The following is a 17,387-nucleotide window of genomic DNA, read 5'->3' as shown; positions in this document are numbered from 1 at the left end:
GTGCGCAGGAGGATGGATGTGCTGGAAATGAGATGTTTGAGGACAATGTGTGGTGTGAGGTGGTTTGATCGAGTAAGTAACGTAAGGGTAAGAGAGATGTGTGGAAATAAAAAGAGCGTGGTTGAGAGAGCAGAAGAGGGTGTTTTGAAATGGTTTGGGCACATGGAGAGAATGAGTGAGGAAAGATTGACCAAGAGGATATATGTGTCGGAGGTGGAGGGAACGAGGAGAAGTGGGAGACCAAATTGGAGGTGGAAAGATGGAGTGAAAAAGATTTTGTGTGATCGGGGCCTGAACATGCAGGAGGGTGAAAGGAGGGCAAGGAATAAAGTGAATTGGATCGATGTGGTATACCGGGGTTGACGTGCTGTCAGTGGATTGAATCAGGGCATGTGAAGCGTCTGGGGTAAACCATGGAAAGCTGTGTAGGTATGTATATTTGCGTGTGTGGACGTATGTATATACATGTGTATGGGGGTGGGTTGGGCCATTTCTTTCGTCTGTTTCCTTGCGCTACCTCGCAAACGCGGGAGACAGCGAAAAAAAAAAATAAATATATATATTTTCTTTCTTTCAAACTATTCGCCATTTCCCGCGTTAGCAAGGTAGCGTTAAGAACAGAGGACTGGGCCTCTGAGGGAACATCCTCACTTGGCCCCCATCTCTGTTCCTTTTGGAAAAAAAAAAAAAAAAACGAGAGGGGAGGATTTCCAGCCCCCCGCTCCTTCCCCTTTTAGTCGCCTTCTACGACACGCAGGGAATACGTGGGAAGTATTCTTTCTCCCCTATCCCCATTGATAATATATATATATATATGTGTGTGTGTGTGTGTGTGTGTGTGTGTGTGTGTGCGGATGGGCCATTCTTCGTCTGTTTCCTGGCGCTACCTCGTTGATGCGGGAAACTTCGATCAAGCTCAATACCGGTGTAAGACTGGGTTCTCGTGTGACCAGCAGGTCACACCAACGTACGTGTTAAGGAAAGGCTTATGTTTAACGTTAATGATGATCATGTAATCCAACAGGTTCAGGGATGGTTGTCGAATGTTGCTGATCCAACGCAGTTTCAGACCGACGAACTGGTCGTTAGTTGGTTTATAACGTACTGGTTTGGTTTACCGTAAGATCAGTGGATAAACTAACATAACAGAAAGGCTGCAGTAGTTAACTACGGAACTGACACGAATTTTCCTTTTACCCCTTGAACACGACGGTATGATCCTTGAATACGACGATACGATCCTTCATCACGACGGTATGATCCTTCATCACGACGGTATGATCCTTCATCACGACGGTATGTTCCTTCATCACGACGGTATGATCTTCTCGGGTGCATCATCGACGGTATGATCTCATCACGGACGGTATGATCCTTCATCACGACGGTATGATCCCTCATCACGACGGTATGATCCTTCATCACGACGGTATGATCCTTCATCACGACGGTATGATCCTTCCATCTCGACGGTATGATCCTTCATCACGACGGTATGATCTCGGGCTCATCTCGACGGTATGATCCTTCATCACGACGGTATGATCCGTATCGGTGATCCGTCTTCATCACGACGGTATGTTCCTTCATCACGACGGTATGATCCTTCATCACGACGGTATGATCCTTCATCACGACGGTATGATCCTTCATCACGACGGTATGATCCTTCATCACGACGGTATGATCCTTCATCACGACGGTATGATCCTTCATCACGACGGTATGATCCTTCATCACGACGGTATGATCCTTCATCACGACGGTATGATCCTTCATCACGACACGACGGTATGATCCTTCATCACGATGGTATGATCCTTCATCACGACGGTATGATCCTTCATCACGACGGTATGATCCTTCATCACGACGGTATGATCCTTCATCACGACGGTATGATCCTTCATCACGACGGTATGATCCTTCATCACGACGGTATGATCCTTGTGCACGACAATATAACCCTGGGGCATGACAGCATGACCACCACGAAGGTATCATCCTTGTTCAAGACAGTATGGTCCTTGTGCACGACGGTATGGTCCTTGTTTACGACAGTATGGTCCTTGTGCACGACGGTATGGTCCTTGTGCACGACTGTATGACCCTTGTTCACGACAGTATGGTCCTTGTGCCCGACAGTATAGTCTTTTCCACGACAGTATGGTCCTTGTTCACGACGGTGTGACATTTTGTGTCAATATGGCTGACTATACAAAGCCTCTAAGAGACTTACTGAGAAATGATGTAAGGTGGTGCTTGGGTCCACCACAAAATGAGGCTTTTAGAAAGATCAAAGAAGACTTGTCATCTGACAAAGTTATGGCAATGTATGATGCCCTTAGAGAAGCAATAGTTTCTGCAGACGCAAGTACTTACATGCCCAGAGCTGTCCTCCTTCAGAGGCAGCAATCTGGGAGGATCGACCAATAGCTTATGCCAGCAGCTCAATGACTCAAACAGAGAAGGAAGCACTAGCTATTACTTGGGCCATGGAACACTACAGAGACCTTTTGGTGGGGATGGAGAATATCAAAATCAAGACACACCACAAACCACTGATTCCAGTGCTCTCCACAAAGGTGACATGAATTACCTCTACGTGGGCAGATGTTTATAATGAGACTTACGTATGAGACATAATTACACCATGAGCCTGGAAAACTATTACATACTGTTGATGTTCGACCCAGAAATCCTTTAAATACCAGAGATGACTGTGGTGACCTCCAAGTACATACTGAATTATAAGTTAACACAATTCTTTTTAATTGGCCTGCGTCAGACTCTCGTCTGGATGAGATACGTCAGGAACTACAGAAAGATGATACATTAAAGATGGTCATGTATCACATGGATGGCCGGAAGAGAAGCGTAGATTATTTGGTCCCATCCGCAAATACTGGTCTGAGAAGGGCAGCTTGACGATGCATAAGAATCTGCTTCTAAAAGGAAATAGACTGGTTATTTCTGAAGCAATAAGATGCGATATCCTTCACTACCCCCATGATGGTCACCAATGGATCTCAAAAACCAGAAATAATGCTGTAGGATTTGTCTGGTGGCCAGGTCTGTCACGAGACATAGAAAAAATGGTTATGCATTGTGGACCACAAGGCTTGAGGTGAACATAACCAACAAGGGCAGCAGTTGGGTTAGGTTTTGTGAAAATTCATAAGGTTTCCAGGGGAGCCAACACGACAGAGACTTCCAGGGGAGCCAACACGGCAGAGACTTCCAGGGGAGTCAACACGACAGAGACTTCCAGGGGTGCCAACACGGCAGAGACTTCCACGGGAGTCAACACGACAGAGACTTCCAGGGGTGCCAACACGGCAGAGACTTCCACGGGAGTCAACACGACAGAGACTTCCAGGGGTGCCAACACGGCAGAGACTTCCAGGGGAGCCAACACAGCAGAGACCTCCAGGGGAGCCAACACAGCAGAGACCATAATCAAATGAAAATACAATTAAATAGACGTGAAATTTGTGATAATGGCTCAGTTTAAATCTGTAGTTTCAGAAATCTATAGAATCCTGAAATTTTGATCATGTCACATCCTGATCCCTAAGGTACCCACAGTCCATCGGTGCAGTCGAAAGGTTAGTACAGACATCAATGCCAGAGAAATGTGATGATGAAGACGATGAGTTTCTTGCACGTCTGAACTACAGAAATACCTCATGACATCGTGGATTTTCTCCTCAACTGAGTATGGGAGGCAAGCTGGAGACCAGAATACCTTGCCACCCGGATGAGCTGATCTCATGCGTTCCAGATCCTATGAAGGTGGCCATGAGAGAGTATAAAGAGATGATTTCCAACTATAATATCATGAGGCACAATATTGTAAAACCTAAACATATCGAGCCAGGAGATAAGGTCTAGGTTCCAGACATGAAGACGGAAGCAGCACCCAGGTCTGTGTAATCAGAAGAAACAGAAGAATGACACGGAAATTGGGTGATTAGATACTGAACAATGAGCTTCAATCAAGTCATGAAAATCACATGAGACAGAAACCTCCCACTCAACCGTTGCTTCTCACTCAGACGCAATACCATTTAATGTAACATGATGACGGTCAGGAAGGAGTCGCAAAGCTCCACGCAGATATACTAAGGACTGCTGAGAAAGCTGTTTGAAAAACAACACTGTGTTGGGATAACTATATATTCTACAATGATCTTTGGTTCTTATCATAGCTGTATATGAAATGTGAAACCATACATTGTTTCCCATTGTTTACTTTGTTTAGCTCTTTTGCATAGTCCACTGGACCTCATTATAAACTTCAGTGCAGTTAACGAAATGTGTTCCTTTTTTTCTTGTAGTGGTATCCAAAGTCGAATGTTGTGTCTGTCATATATTAAATATGTTTTGTTGAAATCATGTAATAGCAGAAATTGATTTTTTTTTCTTTTTTTTCATAGGAGGGGAGATTTGGTGTAAGGTGAGATGTGGCAACGTGACATGTGAGACGTGGCATATTGCGGTGTTGTTGTTCCGTACGACAGTAGCTGACCACTTTATTATCTATGTAGATCCTGCACATATATGACACGACACTGTGCAGGATAGTATGGTTCTTGAGAATGACGGTATGACCCTTGAGCACGACGGTATGGTCCTTGCGCACGACAGTACAACCCTTGTGCAGTATGACCCTTGCACGATGGTTCCTACATGGTCTCCGCTATGCCTGACCCCTGCAGCTCAAATCCGAGAACCACTTACGATCTGGTGCACCAACAGGAAAACTTTGGGACCTTGGTAACTCCAGCTTCACTATCACAGCAGCTCCTCATGAGACATCATGGCTCCTTCTTCTACCGACAATGGCCCCAGTGACACATTGTCAACGCCGTTTTCTAGCGCAGTTTCTTCAGAATCTTAGCCATGCCTCTATCCTTGCAGCACAAACCCTGCAACCCCTGCCAACTTTCCTCATTACAGAACCTGAACCGCCTTCCATCTGCCACACCAGAAGATATAACACCTTTCTGCTGCACATCCAGAGGACCTTGGTACACCGCCTCTCCTGCAGTTACACCACGAGCCCCAGGCAACGAAGCACGCCTCCCATGGATCTCCCGCCACACCTGCTCCTTGCACCAAGCCACGCCTGCACTACCTGTATCATCTTATCCAGAGATAAATAGGATTTGAATACAAATAAATGAGCAAACTGACTATCAGAAATGATGCCTTATGAAAGTACCCGTGGAAGGAAAAGAATGGGAAAGATTAATATGAGCCAACTGTGAGGTCTACATTCAAGCCTCAGATGAAGTGCGAACTAGGAATCGTCGACGTCAGGCAAACTGCTGTAATGCACGTGGCACACTCGCACTCAACTGCTGTTAGTACAGATAACTCAAAACGAACAACCTTCTCAGGCCACCTTGCCAGTTGAGTGCAAGTGTCCAGTGTGCATTACAGGACGCCTCCACAAGTTTAGGGTGAGTATATCGCGCGCATTACAGGACGTCTGTACAAGCTGAGTGCGAGTGTGCCACGTGCATTACAGGCCGTCTGTACAAGTTGAGTGCGTGTGCCACGTGCATTACAGAACGCCTCTACAAGTTGAGTGCGAGTGTGTCGAGTGCATTACAGGATGCCTCTACAAACTGAGTGCGTGTCGCGTGCAGGACGCCTTTACAAATTGAGCGCGAGCGTGTCCCGTGCATTACAGGACGCCTTTATAAGCTGAGTGAGTGTGTCGCGTGCATTACAGAACGCCTCTACAAGTTGAGTGTGAGTGTGTCACGTGCATTACAGGACGCCTTTATAAGCTGAGTGAGTGTGTCGCGTGCATTACAGAACGCCTCTACAAGTTGAGTGTGAGTGTGTCACGTGCATTACAGGACGCTTCTACAAGTTAAGTGCGAGTGTATTGCGTGCATCACAGGACGTCTCTACAAGCTGAATGCGTGTGCTACATGCATCACAGGACGCCTCTACAAGTTGTGCGAGTGTGTCGCGTACATTACAGGACGCCTCTATAAGTTGAGTGTGTGTACTACGTGCATTACAAGACGCCTCTATAAGTTGAGTGCGAGTGTGCCGCATGCATCACAGGACGCTTCTCCAAGTTGAGGGCGAGTGTGCCACGTGCATTACAGGACGCTTCTACAAGTTGAGTGCGAGTGTGTCGCGTGCATTACAGGACGCTTCTACAAGTTGAGTGCGAGTGTCGCTGGTATTACAGGACGCCTCTGCAAGTTGAGTGCGTGTCGCGTGCATTACAGGACGCCTCTACAAGTTGAGTGCGAGTGTGTCGCGTGCATTACAGGACGCTTCTACAAGTTGAGTGCGTGTCGCTGGCATTACAGGACGCCTCTGCAAGTTGAGTGCGTGTCGCGTGCATTACAGGACGCCTCTACAAGTTCAGTGCGGGTGTGCCACGTGCATTACAAGACGCTTCTACAAGTTGATTGCGGGTGTCATGCATTACAGGACGCTTCTACAAGTTGACTGCGTGTCACGTGCATTACAGGACGACTCTACAAGTTCAGTGCGGGTGTGCTACGTACATTACAAGACGCTTCTACAAGTTGATTGCGTGCGTCGCGTGCATTACAGGACGCCTCTACAAGCTGAGTGCGATTGTGCCGCATGCATTACAGTAAGCTTCAAGTTGAGTGCGTGTGTCGCGTGCATTACAGGATGCTTCTACAAACTGTGTGCGTGTCTCGTGCATTACAGGACGCCTCAACTAATTGATTGCGTGTGTCGCGTGCATTACAGGACGCCTCTACAAGTTCAGTGCGGGTGTGTCATGTATGGTTTAGCGCATGTAAATATCCCGGGCGAGGTAACAAGCTGAGGAGTAAGTCAAGCAGCAACTGCTGGCAGCTGACAGTTTCCACATCTCGCCTATATTTTCTCAGTACAACTACTTCATAACCAACGACATGGGGGGGGGGGGGGGAGTACAGCTCTGTTGAGCTCTCGAGGTAGCAAACTGTATAGTGTTATGTAATGTATAATGATTTATGTAAACAATGGAACAAACATCACTGGGATTGTAACATGACCAAATATTGAGACGTATATGTATTACGTCGTTAAGTGACACATCGTAAACCTGTTCATGTTTGCAGTAATTTCATCGCCCACGTAACTAGCTACTCTCTTGATGTACCCTTTTATTTCGGGAAAAAAAGAAAAAACTCAAATGACAAGAGAAAAATGAGTCGTAACTTCGTTTTAAATTTATTGAATATTGCCACAGGTCAGTGGGTCAATGTTGTATTGATATGACACCACGAATGGAACTGCTGTTGTACGTACCGATCTAAGTGCCAATGTTGCGAGAGAATAACATCCATATCTGTCTCATCAGTGTACTGTAATGACATCTTTTATGAATAATCTTTTAACCTTTGATTGATAGCAGCCGTGGGATGGGAGGTGGTCTACCATACACCTGTTCGTCTCTCGGGTCAAACTACGATAAACGAAGGAACTTTCTCAACCATATTTGTAAACGAAATGTAAATAGTTTCCAGGCCATCGACGAGTTTGTCTTACGGAGAGAATGTAGCTGCAGGTCTTGAGCTACAACACACAACCTGTACCAGCAGGTCCTGCACCACTACAGGCAACCTGCACCAGCATGTCCTGCACCACAAGACAACCTGCACCAGTAGGGCCTGCAACACTCAAGACAACTTGTACCAGCAGGTAATACACCACTACAACTACAGACAACTTGTACCAGCAGGTCCTGCACCACTACAGACAACCTGCACCAGCAGGTCCTGTATCACTACAGACAACCTGTACCAGTATGTCCTGCACCACAAGATAACCTGCACCAGCATGTCCGGCAACACTACAGACAACTTGTACCAGCAGGTAATACACCACTACAGACATCTTGTAGCAGCAGGCCCTAAACCACCAGACAACCTGTTCCAGCAGATCCTGCACTACTACAGACAACCTGTGCCAGCAACTCCTGCAGCACAAAAGACAACCTGAACCACTACAAACAACCTGCACCACAAGACAACCTGCGCCACTACAGAAAACCTGCACCACTACAGACAACCTAAACCACAACAGACAACCTAAATCACAAGACAACCTGCACCACTACAGACAACCTAAACCACAACAGACAACCTAAATCACAAGACAACATGCACCACTACAGACAACCTAAACCACAACAGACAACCTAAATCACAAGACAACCTGCACCACTACAGACAACCTAAACCACAAGACAACCTAAACCACAAGACAACCAGCACCAGCATGTTCTGCACAAGACAACCTGCACCACTACAGACAATTTGTACCAGCAGGTAATACACCACTACAGACAGCCTGTAGCAGCAGGCCCTACACCACTACAGACAACCTGTACCAGCAGGTCCTGCACTACTACAGACAACCTGTACCAGCAACTCCTGCAGCACAAAAGACAACCTAAACCACTACAGACAACCTGCACCACAAGACAACCTGCGCTACTACAGACAACCTGTACCAGCAACTCCTGCAGCACAAAAGACAACCTGCACCACTACAGACAACCTTAACCAAAACAGACAACCTGCACCACTACAGACAACCTAAACCACAACATACAACCTAAACCCCTACAGACAACCTAAACCACAAGACAACCTAAACCAGCTTGTCCTGCACCACTAAAACGCCTGCACCAGCAGGTACTGCACCACTACAGACAACCTGTGCCAGCCGGTTCTGCACAAGACAACCTGTACCAGCAGGTCCTAGACCACTAGAAAACCTGCAACAGCATGTCCTGCAACACTACAGACCTGTACCAGCAGGTCCTGCACCAGACAACCTGCACCAGAATGTCCTGCACCAAAACAGACAACTTCCATCAGCAGGTCCTGCACCACTAGACAACTTTCACCAGTAGCTCCTGCACCACCAGAAACCTGCACCAGTATGTACTGCACCACAACACACAATGCACTAGCACGTCCTGCACCACTACAGACAATATGCAACAACATGTCCTGCACAACAACAGATAACCTGCACTGGCATGTCCTCCACCACAACAGACAACAAGCACTAACAGATCCTGCACAAGACAACATGCACCAACAGGTCTTGCACCACTATAGAACCTGTACCAGAAGGTCTGCACCACTACAGACAGCATGTACCAGCAGGTTCTGCACCACAAGACAATCTGTACCAGCAGGTCCAGCACCACAAGACAACCTACACAACTACAGACATCCTGCACCACTACAGAAAATCTCCACTACAACATACGTGCAGATCCTGCACAAGACAAACTGCACCATAAGACAACCTACGCCAGTATGTCTTGCATCACTACAGACAACCTACACCAGCAGGTCCAACACCACTACAGACAACCTACGCAACTAAAGACATCCTGCACCACCATAGAAAACCTCCACTACTACAACATACATGCACCAGCAGGTCTTGCACAACTACAGACAACCTGCAACAGCAGGTTCTCCACCATAAGACAACCTGCACTAGCATGTCCTGCACCACCAGATAACCTGAACCAGCCGGTCCTGCACTACTACAACCTGTACCAGCAGATCCTGCACCTCTACAACCTGTACCAGCAGGTCCTGCACCAGACAACCTGCACCACTAGACAACCTGTACCAGCAGGTCCTGCACCACTAAAGACATCCTATACCAACAGGTGCTACACCGGAACAGACAACCTGCTCCAGCAGGTCTGCGCCACTGCAGACAACCTGTACCAGCAGATTCTGCACCACAACACAACCTGTACCAGATTCTGCACCACAACACAACCTGTACCAGATCCTGCACCACAGCAGGTTCCGCACCACAACACAACCTGTACCAGATCCTGCACCACGGCAGGTTCCGCACAACACAACCTGTACCAGATCCTGCATCACAACAACCTGCACCAGCAGATTCTGCACTACAACAGACAATCAGTACCAGCAGGTCATGCACAACAGAAAACCTGCACCAATACAGACCACTACAATCTGCACCAGTAAGTCCTGCACCACTACAGCCTGTACCAGGTCCTGCACAAGAACCTGCACCAGCAGGTCTGCACTACTAAAGACAACCTGTACCATCAGGTCCTGCACCACTAAAGACATGTGCCAGCAGATCCTGCACCAAGACGACCTGCACCAAGTTCCCCACCACAACAGACAACTTGTGCCAGCAGGAGATGCAACACAAGTTAACCTGTACCAGCATGTCCTGCACCACTACAAACAACCTGTTATACCAGGAAGGCTTACACCACTACAGACAACCTACACCAACAGGTCCTGCACACTGCAGACAAACTGCACCAGTAGATCCTGCTCCAATACAGACAACCCGTACCAACAGGTCTTGTACCACAAGACAACCTGCACCAGCAGGTCCTTCTCTACAATAAATGACCTGCACTAGCATGTTGCAGTACTACAGACAACCTACACCAGCTGGTCCTGCAACACTACAGACAACCTGTACCAACATCTCCTGCACCACTACAGACAACCTGCACCACTTGAGACAACGTGCACCAGCAGGTCCTGCATCACAAGACCCCGTGCAAGCATGTCCTGCACCACTACAGACAACCTGCACCAGCAAGTCCTGCACCACTACAGACAACCTGTACCAGCAGGTCTTGCACTATTACAGCCTGTACCAGCAGGTCCTGCACCACTACAACCTGTACCAGCAAGTGCAGCACAAGACAACCTGCACCAAATCAAACAATCTCCACCAGCACTTCTGCTTCAGCACAGGACATCTGTACCACCAAGTCCTGCACCACTACAGACAACCTGTACCATGCAGGTCCTGCATCACATGACAATCTGCACCAAAACAGACAAACTGCACCAGCAGGTCTGCACCACCACAAAGAACCTGTACCAGCAGTTCCTGCAACACTACAGACAACCTGTACTAAAAGGTCCTGCACCACAAGACAACCGGCACAAAAGATAACCTGCACCAGCAGGTCTGCACCACTACAGACAACCTGTACCAGCAGGTTCTGCACCACAACAGAAAACCTGTGCCAGGAGATCCTGCACCATAACAGAAAACCTGCACCAGCAGATTCGGCACCACAAGACAACCTGCACCAGCATGTACTGCACCACAACACACAAAATGCACTAGCAGGTCCTGCACCACTACAGACAACCTGCACCAGCAAATCCTGCACTATTACAGACAACCTGTACCAGCAGGTCCTGCACTACTACAACCTGTACCAGCAGGTCCTGCACCACTACAACCTTTACCAGCAAGTCCTGCACCACAAGACAACCTGCACCAAAGCAAACAACTTCCACAAGCAGGTCTGCACCAATACAGAACACCTGTAACAGCAGGTCCTGCACTATTAAAACCTGTACCAGGTCCTGCACCACAAGACAACTGCACCAAAGCAAACAGCCTCCACCAGCATGTCTGCACCACTACCGAACACATGTAACAGCAGGTCCTACACCACTACAGACAACCTGTGCCATGCAGGTCCTGCATCATAAGACAACCTGCACCAGAACAGACAAACTGCACCAGCAGGTCTGCACCACTACAGACAATCTGTACCAGCAGTTCCTGCAACACTAAACACAACCTGTACCAACAGGTCCTGCACCACTACAGACAATATGCACCAGCAAGTCCTGCACCACTACAATCTATACCAGCAGGTCCTGCACCACTACAACTTGTACCAGCAAGACAACCTGCACTTGCAGTTATGCACCACTACAGACAACCTTTACCAGCAGGTCCTACACTACTACACATAACCTGTACCAGCAGGTCCTGCAGCACTACAGACAACCTGTGCCAGAAGATCCTGCACCACAACACAACCTGTACAAGCAGATCCTGCACCACAAGACAACCTGCACCAGCAGGTTCTGAAATAACAGACAACCAGTATCAGCAGATCCTGCACCACAAGACAACCTGTACCAGCAGGTTCTGCACCACAAGACAACCTGTACCAGCAGGCGATGCACCACAACAGACAACCAGCACCAGCAGATCCTGCACTAAAGACAACCTGCACCACTACAGACAACCTGCACCAACAGATCCTGCGCCGTAACACGCAACCTGCACCATGTCCTGCGCCACTACAAAAAACAAGCACCAGCAAGTCCTGCACCACTGCAAACAACCTGTACCAGCAGGTACTGTATCACAACAGACAACCAGCACCACTACAGTCAACCTACACCAGCATGTCCCCACCAGCACCACTACAGTCAACCTACACCAGCATGCCCCCACCAGCACCACTACAGTCAACCTACACCAGCATGTCCCGCACCACTACAGACAACCTATAGCAGCAGGTCCTACATCACAAGACAACATGCACCAGCAGGTACTACACCACAAGACAACCTGTACCAGTAGGTCCTACTCTACAACAAACAACCTGCACCAGCAGGTCCTACACCACAAGATAACCTGTACCAGTAGATCCTACACTACAACAGACAACCTGCAACAGCAGGTCCTACACCACAAGACAACTTGTACCAGCAGGCGATGCACTACAGCAGACAACCTGCACCAGCAGTTCCTACACCACAAAACAACCTGTACCAGCAGGTCCTAAACTACAACAGACAATCTGCATCACCAGGCCCTACACCACTACAGACAACCTGTACCAGCACGTCCTGCACAACTACAGACAACCTGTACCAGAAGGTTCTGCACCACTAGACAACCTGTACCAGCATGTCTTGCACTACAGATAACCTGCACCAGCAGGTCCTCAATTACTAAAGAACCCTGTACCAGCAGGTTCTGCACCACTATAGTTAACCTGTTCCAGCAGGTCCCGTACCACTATAGTCAGCCTGTTCCAGCTCCCGTAACACGATAATTAACCAGTTCTTGAAAGTACCGTATCACTATAGTTAACCTGTTCCAGCAGGTCTCTTACAATTACAGTTAACACGTTCCAGCTCCCGTACCACTATAGTTAACTAGTTGCAGAAGGCACCGTATAACTATCGCTAACCTGTTATAGCAGGTCCCGTACCACTATAGTTAACAGGTTCCAGCAGGTCCCTAATCACTACAGTTAACCTGTCCTAGCTCTCGTACCACTATAATAAACCTGCCCGAGCAGATCCTGCACCACTACGGTCAACCTGTCCCAGCAGGTCCTGTACCACTATGGTCAACTTGTACCAGCAGGTCCTGCGCCACTATGGTCAACCTGTCCCACTAGGTCCTGCACCACAATGGCCAACTTGTAACAGCAAGTCCTGTACCACTATGGTCAACTTGTACCAGCAAGTCCTGCACCACTATGGCCAACTTGTCCCAGCAGGTCGTGCACCACTATGGTCAACTTGTACCAGCAGGTCCTGTACTACTATGGTCAACCTGCCCCAGCAGGTACTGCACCACTATGGTCAACCTGTCCCAGTAGGTCCTAAACCACTACAGTCAACTTGTACCAGCAGGTCCTGCACCATTATAGTCAACTTGTACCAGCAGGTCCTGCACCACTATGGTCAACTTATAACAGCAGATCCTGTACCACTATGGTCAACTTGTAACAGCAGGTCCTGTATCACTATGGTTAACTTGTAACAGCAGGTCCTCTACCACTATGGTCAACTTGTACCAGCAGGATCTGCACCATTATGGTCAACTTGTACCAGCAGGTCCTGTATCACTATGGTTAACTTGTAACAGCAGGTCCTGTATCAATATGGTCAACTTGTACCAACAGGTCCTGTACTACTATGGTCAACCTGCCCCAGCAGGTACTGCACCACTATGGTCAACCTGTCCCAGTAGATCCTAAACCACTACAGTCAACTTGTACCAGCAGGTCCTGCACCATTATAGTCAACTTGTACCAGCAGGTCCTGCACCACTATGGTCAACTTATAACAGCAGGTCCTGTACCACTATGGTCAACTTGTACCAGCAAGTCCTGCACCACTATGGCCAACTTGTACCAGCAGGTCCTGCACCACTATGGTCACCTTGTACCAGCAGCTCCTGCACCACTATGGTTAACTTGTACCAGCAGGTCCTCTACCACTATGGTCAACTTGTACCAGCAGGTCCTGCACCACTATGGTCAATCTGTATCAGTAGGTCCTGCACCACTATGGTCAACTTGTACCAGCAGGTCCTCTACCACTATGGTCAACTTGTAACAGCAGGTCCTGTATCACTATGGTTAACTTGTAACAGCAGGTCCTGTACCAGTAAGTTCAACTTGCACCGGCAGGTCCTGCACCACTGTGGTCAACTTGTACCAGCAGGTCCTGTACCACTATGGTCAACTTGTACCAGCAGGTCCTGCACCACTATGGTCAATTTGTACCAGCAGGTCCTGCACCACTATGGTCAATTTGTACCAGCAGGTCCTGCACCACTATGGTTAACTTGTAACAGCAGGTCCTGCACCGGTAAGGTCAACTTGTACCAGCAGGTCCAGCGTCATTATGATCAACCTGTCCCAGCAGGTCCTGCACCACTATGATAAACTTGTATCAGCAGGTGCTGTACCACTATAGTTAACTTGTAACTGCAGGCCCTGTATCAGTATGATCAACTTGTACCAGCAGGTCATGTACCACTATGGTTAACTTGTACCAGCAGCTCCTGCACCACTATGGTCAACTTGTACCAGCAGGTCATGTACCACTATGGTCAACTTGTACCAGCAGGTCCTGTACCACTATGGTTAACTTGTAACAGCAGGTCCTGTACCAGTAAGGTCAACCTGTACCAGCAGGTCCTTCACCAATATAGTCAACTTGTACCTGCAGTTCCTGTACTACTATGGTCAACTTGCAAAGAAGTTCCTGCACCACTAGAGTCAATAGGCAGGTCCTGTACCAGTAAGGTCAACTTGTACCAGCAGATCCTGCACCATTATGGTCAACTTGTGCCAGCAGGTCCTGCACCACTATGGTTAACTTTTAACAGCAGATCCTTACCAGTAAGGTCAACTTGTACCAGCAGCTCCTGCACCACTATGGTCAACTTTTACCAGCATGTCCTGCATCACTAAGGTCAACTTGTACCAGCAGGTCCTGTACCACTTTGGATAACTTGTAACTGCAGGTCCTGTACCACTATGGTCAACTTGTACCAGCAGGTCCTGCACCACTATGGTCAAATTGTACCAGCAGGTCATGCACCACTTTAGTCAACTTGCAAAAGAAGGTTCTGCACCACTAAGGTCAACTTGTACCAGCAGGTCCTGTACCACTTTGGTTAACTTGTAACAGCAGGTCCTGTACCACTTTGGTTAACTTGTACCAGCAGGTCCTGCACCGCTATGGTCAACTTGTACCAGCAGGACCTGTACCACTATGGTCAACTTGTAACAGCAGGTCCTGCACCGCTATGGTCAACATGTACAAGCAGGTCCTGCACCGCTATGGGCAACATGTACCAGCAGGTCCTGCACCGCTATGGTCAACATTTACCAGCAGGTCCTCCACCATTATGGTCAACTTGTACCAGCAGGTCCTGTACCTCTATGGTCAACTTGTACCAGCAGGTCCTGCACCACTATGGTCAACTTGTACCGGCAGGTCCTGCACCATTATGGTCAACTTGTTCCAGCAGGACTTGTACCTCTATGGTCAACTTGTACCAGCAGGTCCAGCACCACTATGGTCAACTTGTACCAGCAGGTCCTGTACCACTATGGTCAACTTGTACCAGCAGGTCCTGTACCACTATGGTCAACTTGTACCAGCAGGTCCTGTACCACTATGGTGAACATGTACCAGCAGTTCCTGTACCACTATGGTGAACATGTACCAGCAGGTCCTGTACCACTATTGTTAACTTGTGACAGCAGATCCTGTACCAGTAAGGTCAACTTGTACAAGCAGGTCTGCACCACTATGGTCAACATATACCAGCAGGTCCTGCACCACTATAGTCAACTTGTACCAGCAGGTCCTGTACTACTATAGTCAACTTGCAAAAGAACGTCCTGCACCACTATGGTCAACTTGCAAAAGAACGTCCTGCACCACTATGGTCAACTTGCAAAAGAAAGTCCTGCACCACTATGGTCAACTTGCACCAGCAGGTCCTACACCATTATGGTCAACTTGTAACAGCAGGTCCAGCATCACTAAGGTCAACCTGTACCAGCAGGCCCTGCACCACTTTGGTCAACTTTTACCAGCAGGTTCTGTACCACTATGGTTAACTTGTACCAGCAGATCCTGTACCACTATGGTCAACCTGTACCACCAGGGCCTGCACCACTATGGTCAACTTGTACCAGCAGGTCCTTTACCACTATGGTCATCTTGCACCAATAATTCCTGTACCACTATGGTCAACTTGTACCAGCAGGTCCTGTACCACTATGGTCGTCTTGTACCAGCAGGTCCTGTACCACTATGGTCAACCTGTACCACCAGGGCCTGCACCACTATGGTCAACTTGTACCAGCAGGATCTGTACCACTATGGTCATCTTGTACCAGCAGGGCCTGCACCACTATGGTCAACTTGTACCAGCAGGTCCTGCACCACCATGGTCAACTTGTACCAGCCGTACTGTACCACTATGGTCATCTTGTACCAGCAGGTCCTGTACACCTATGGTCAACTTGTACCAGCAGGTACTGTGCCACTATGGTTAACTTGTACCAGCAGGTACTGTACCACTATGGTCATCTTGTACCAGCAGGTCCTGTACCACTATGGTCAACTTGTACCAGCAGGTACTGTACCACTATGGTCAACTTGTACCAGCAGGTACTGTACCACTATGGTTAACTTGTACCAGCAGGTCCTGCACCACAATGGTCAACTTGTACCAGCCGTACTGTACCACTATGGTTAACTTGTACCAGCAGATCCTGTACCACTATGGTCAACCTGTACCACCAGGGCCTGCACCACTATGGTCAACTTGTACCAGCAGGTCCTTTACCACTACGGTCATCTTGCACCAATAATTCCTGTACCACTATGGTCAACTTGTACCAGCAGGTCCTGTACTACTATGGTCGTCTTGTACCAGTAGGTCCTGTACCACTATGGTCAACCTGTACCACCAGGGCCTGCACCACTATGGTCAACTTGTACCAGCAGGTCCTGTACCACTATGGTCATCTTGTACCAGCAGGGCCTGCACCACTATGATCAACTTGTACCAGCAGGTCCTGCACCACCATGGTCAACTTGTACCAGCCGTACTGTACCACTATGGTCATCTTGTACCAGCAGGTCCTGTACCACTATGGTCAACTTGTACCAGCAGGTACTGTACCACTATGGTCATCTTGTACCAGCAGGTCCTGTACCACTATGGTCAACTTGTACCAGCAGGTCCTGTACCACTATGGTTAACTTGTA

The sequence above is a fragment of the Panulirus ornatus genome, chromosome 36 (assembly GCF_036320965.1).
Source record: "Panulirus ornatus isolate Po-2019 chromosome 36, ASM3632096v1, whole genome shotgun sequence".
NCBI lineage: Eukaryota > Metazoa > Arthropoda > Malacostraca > Decapoda > Palinuridae > Panulirus > Panulirus ornatus.
This window is presented reverse-complemented; position numbering follows the sequence as displayed.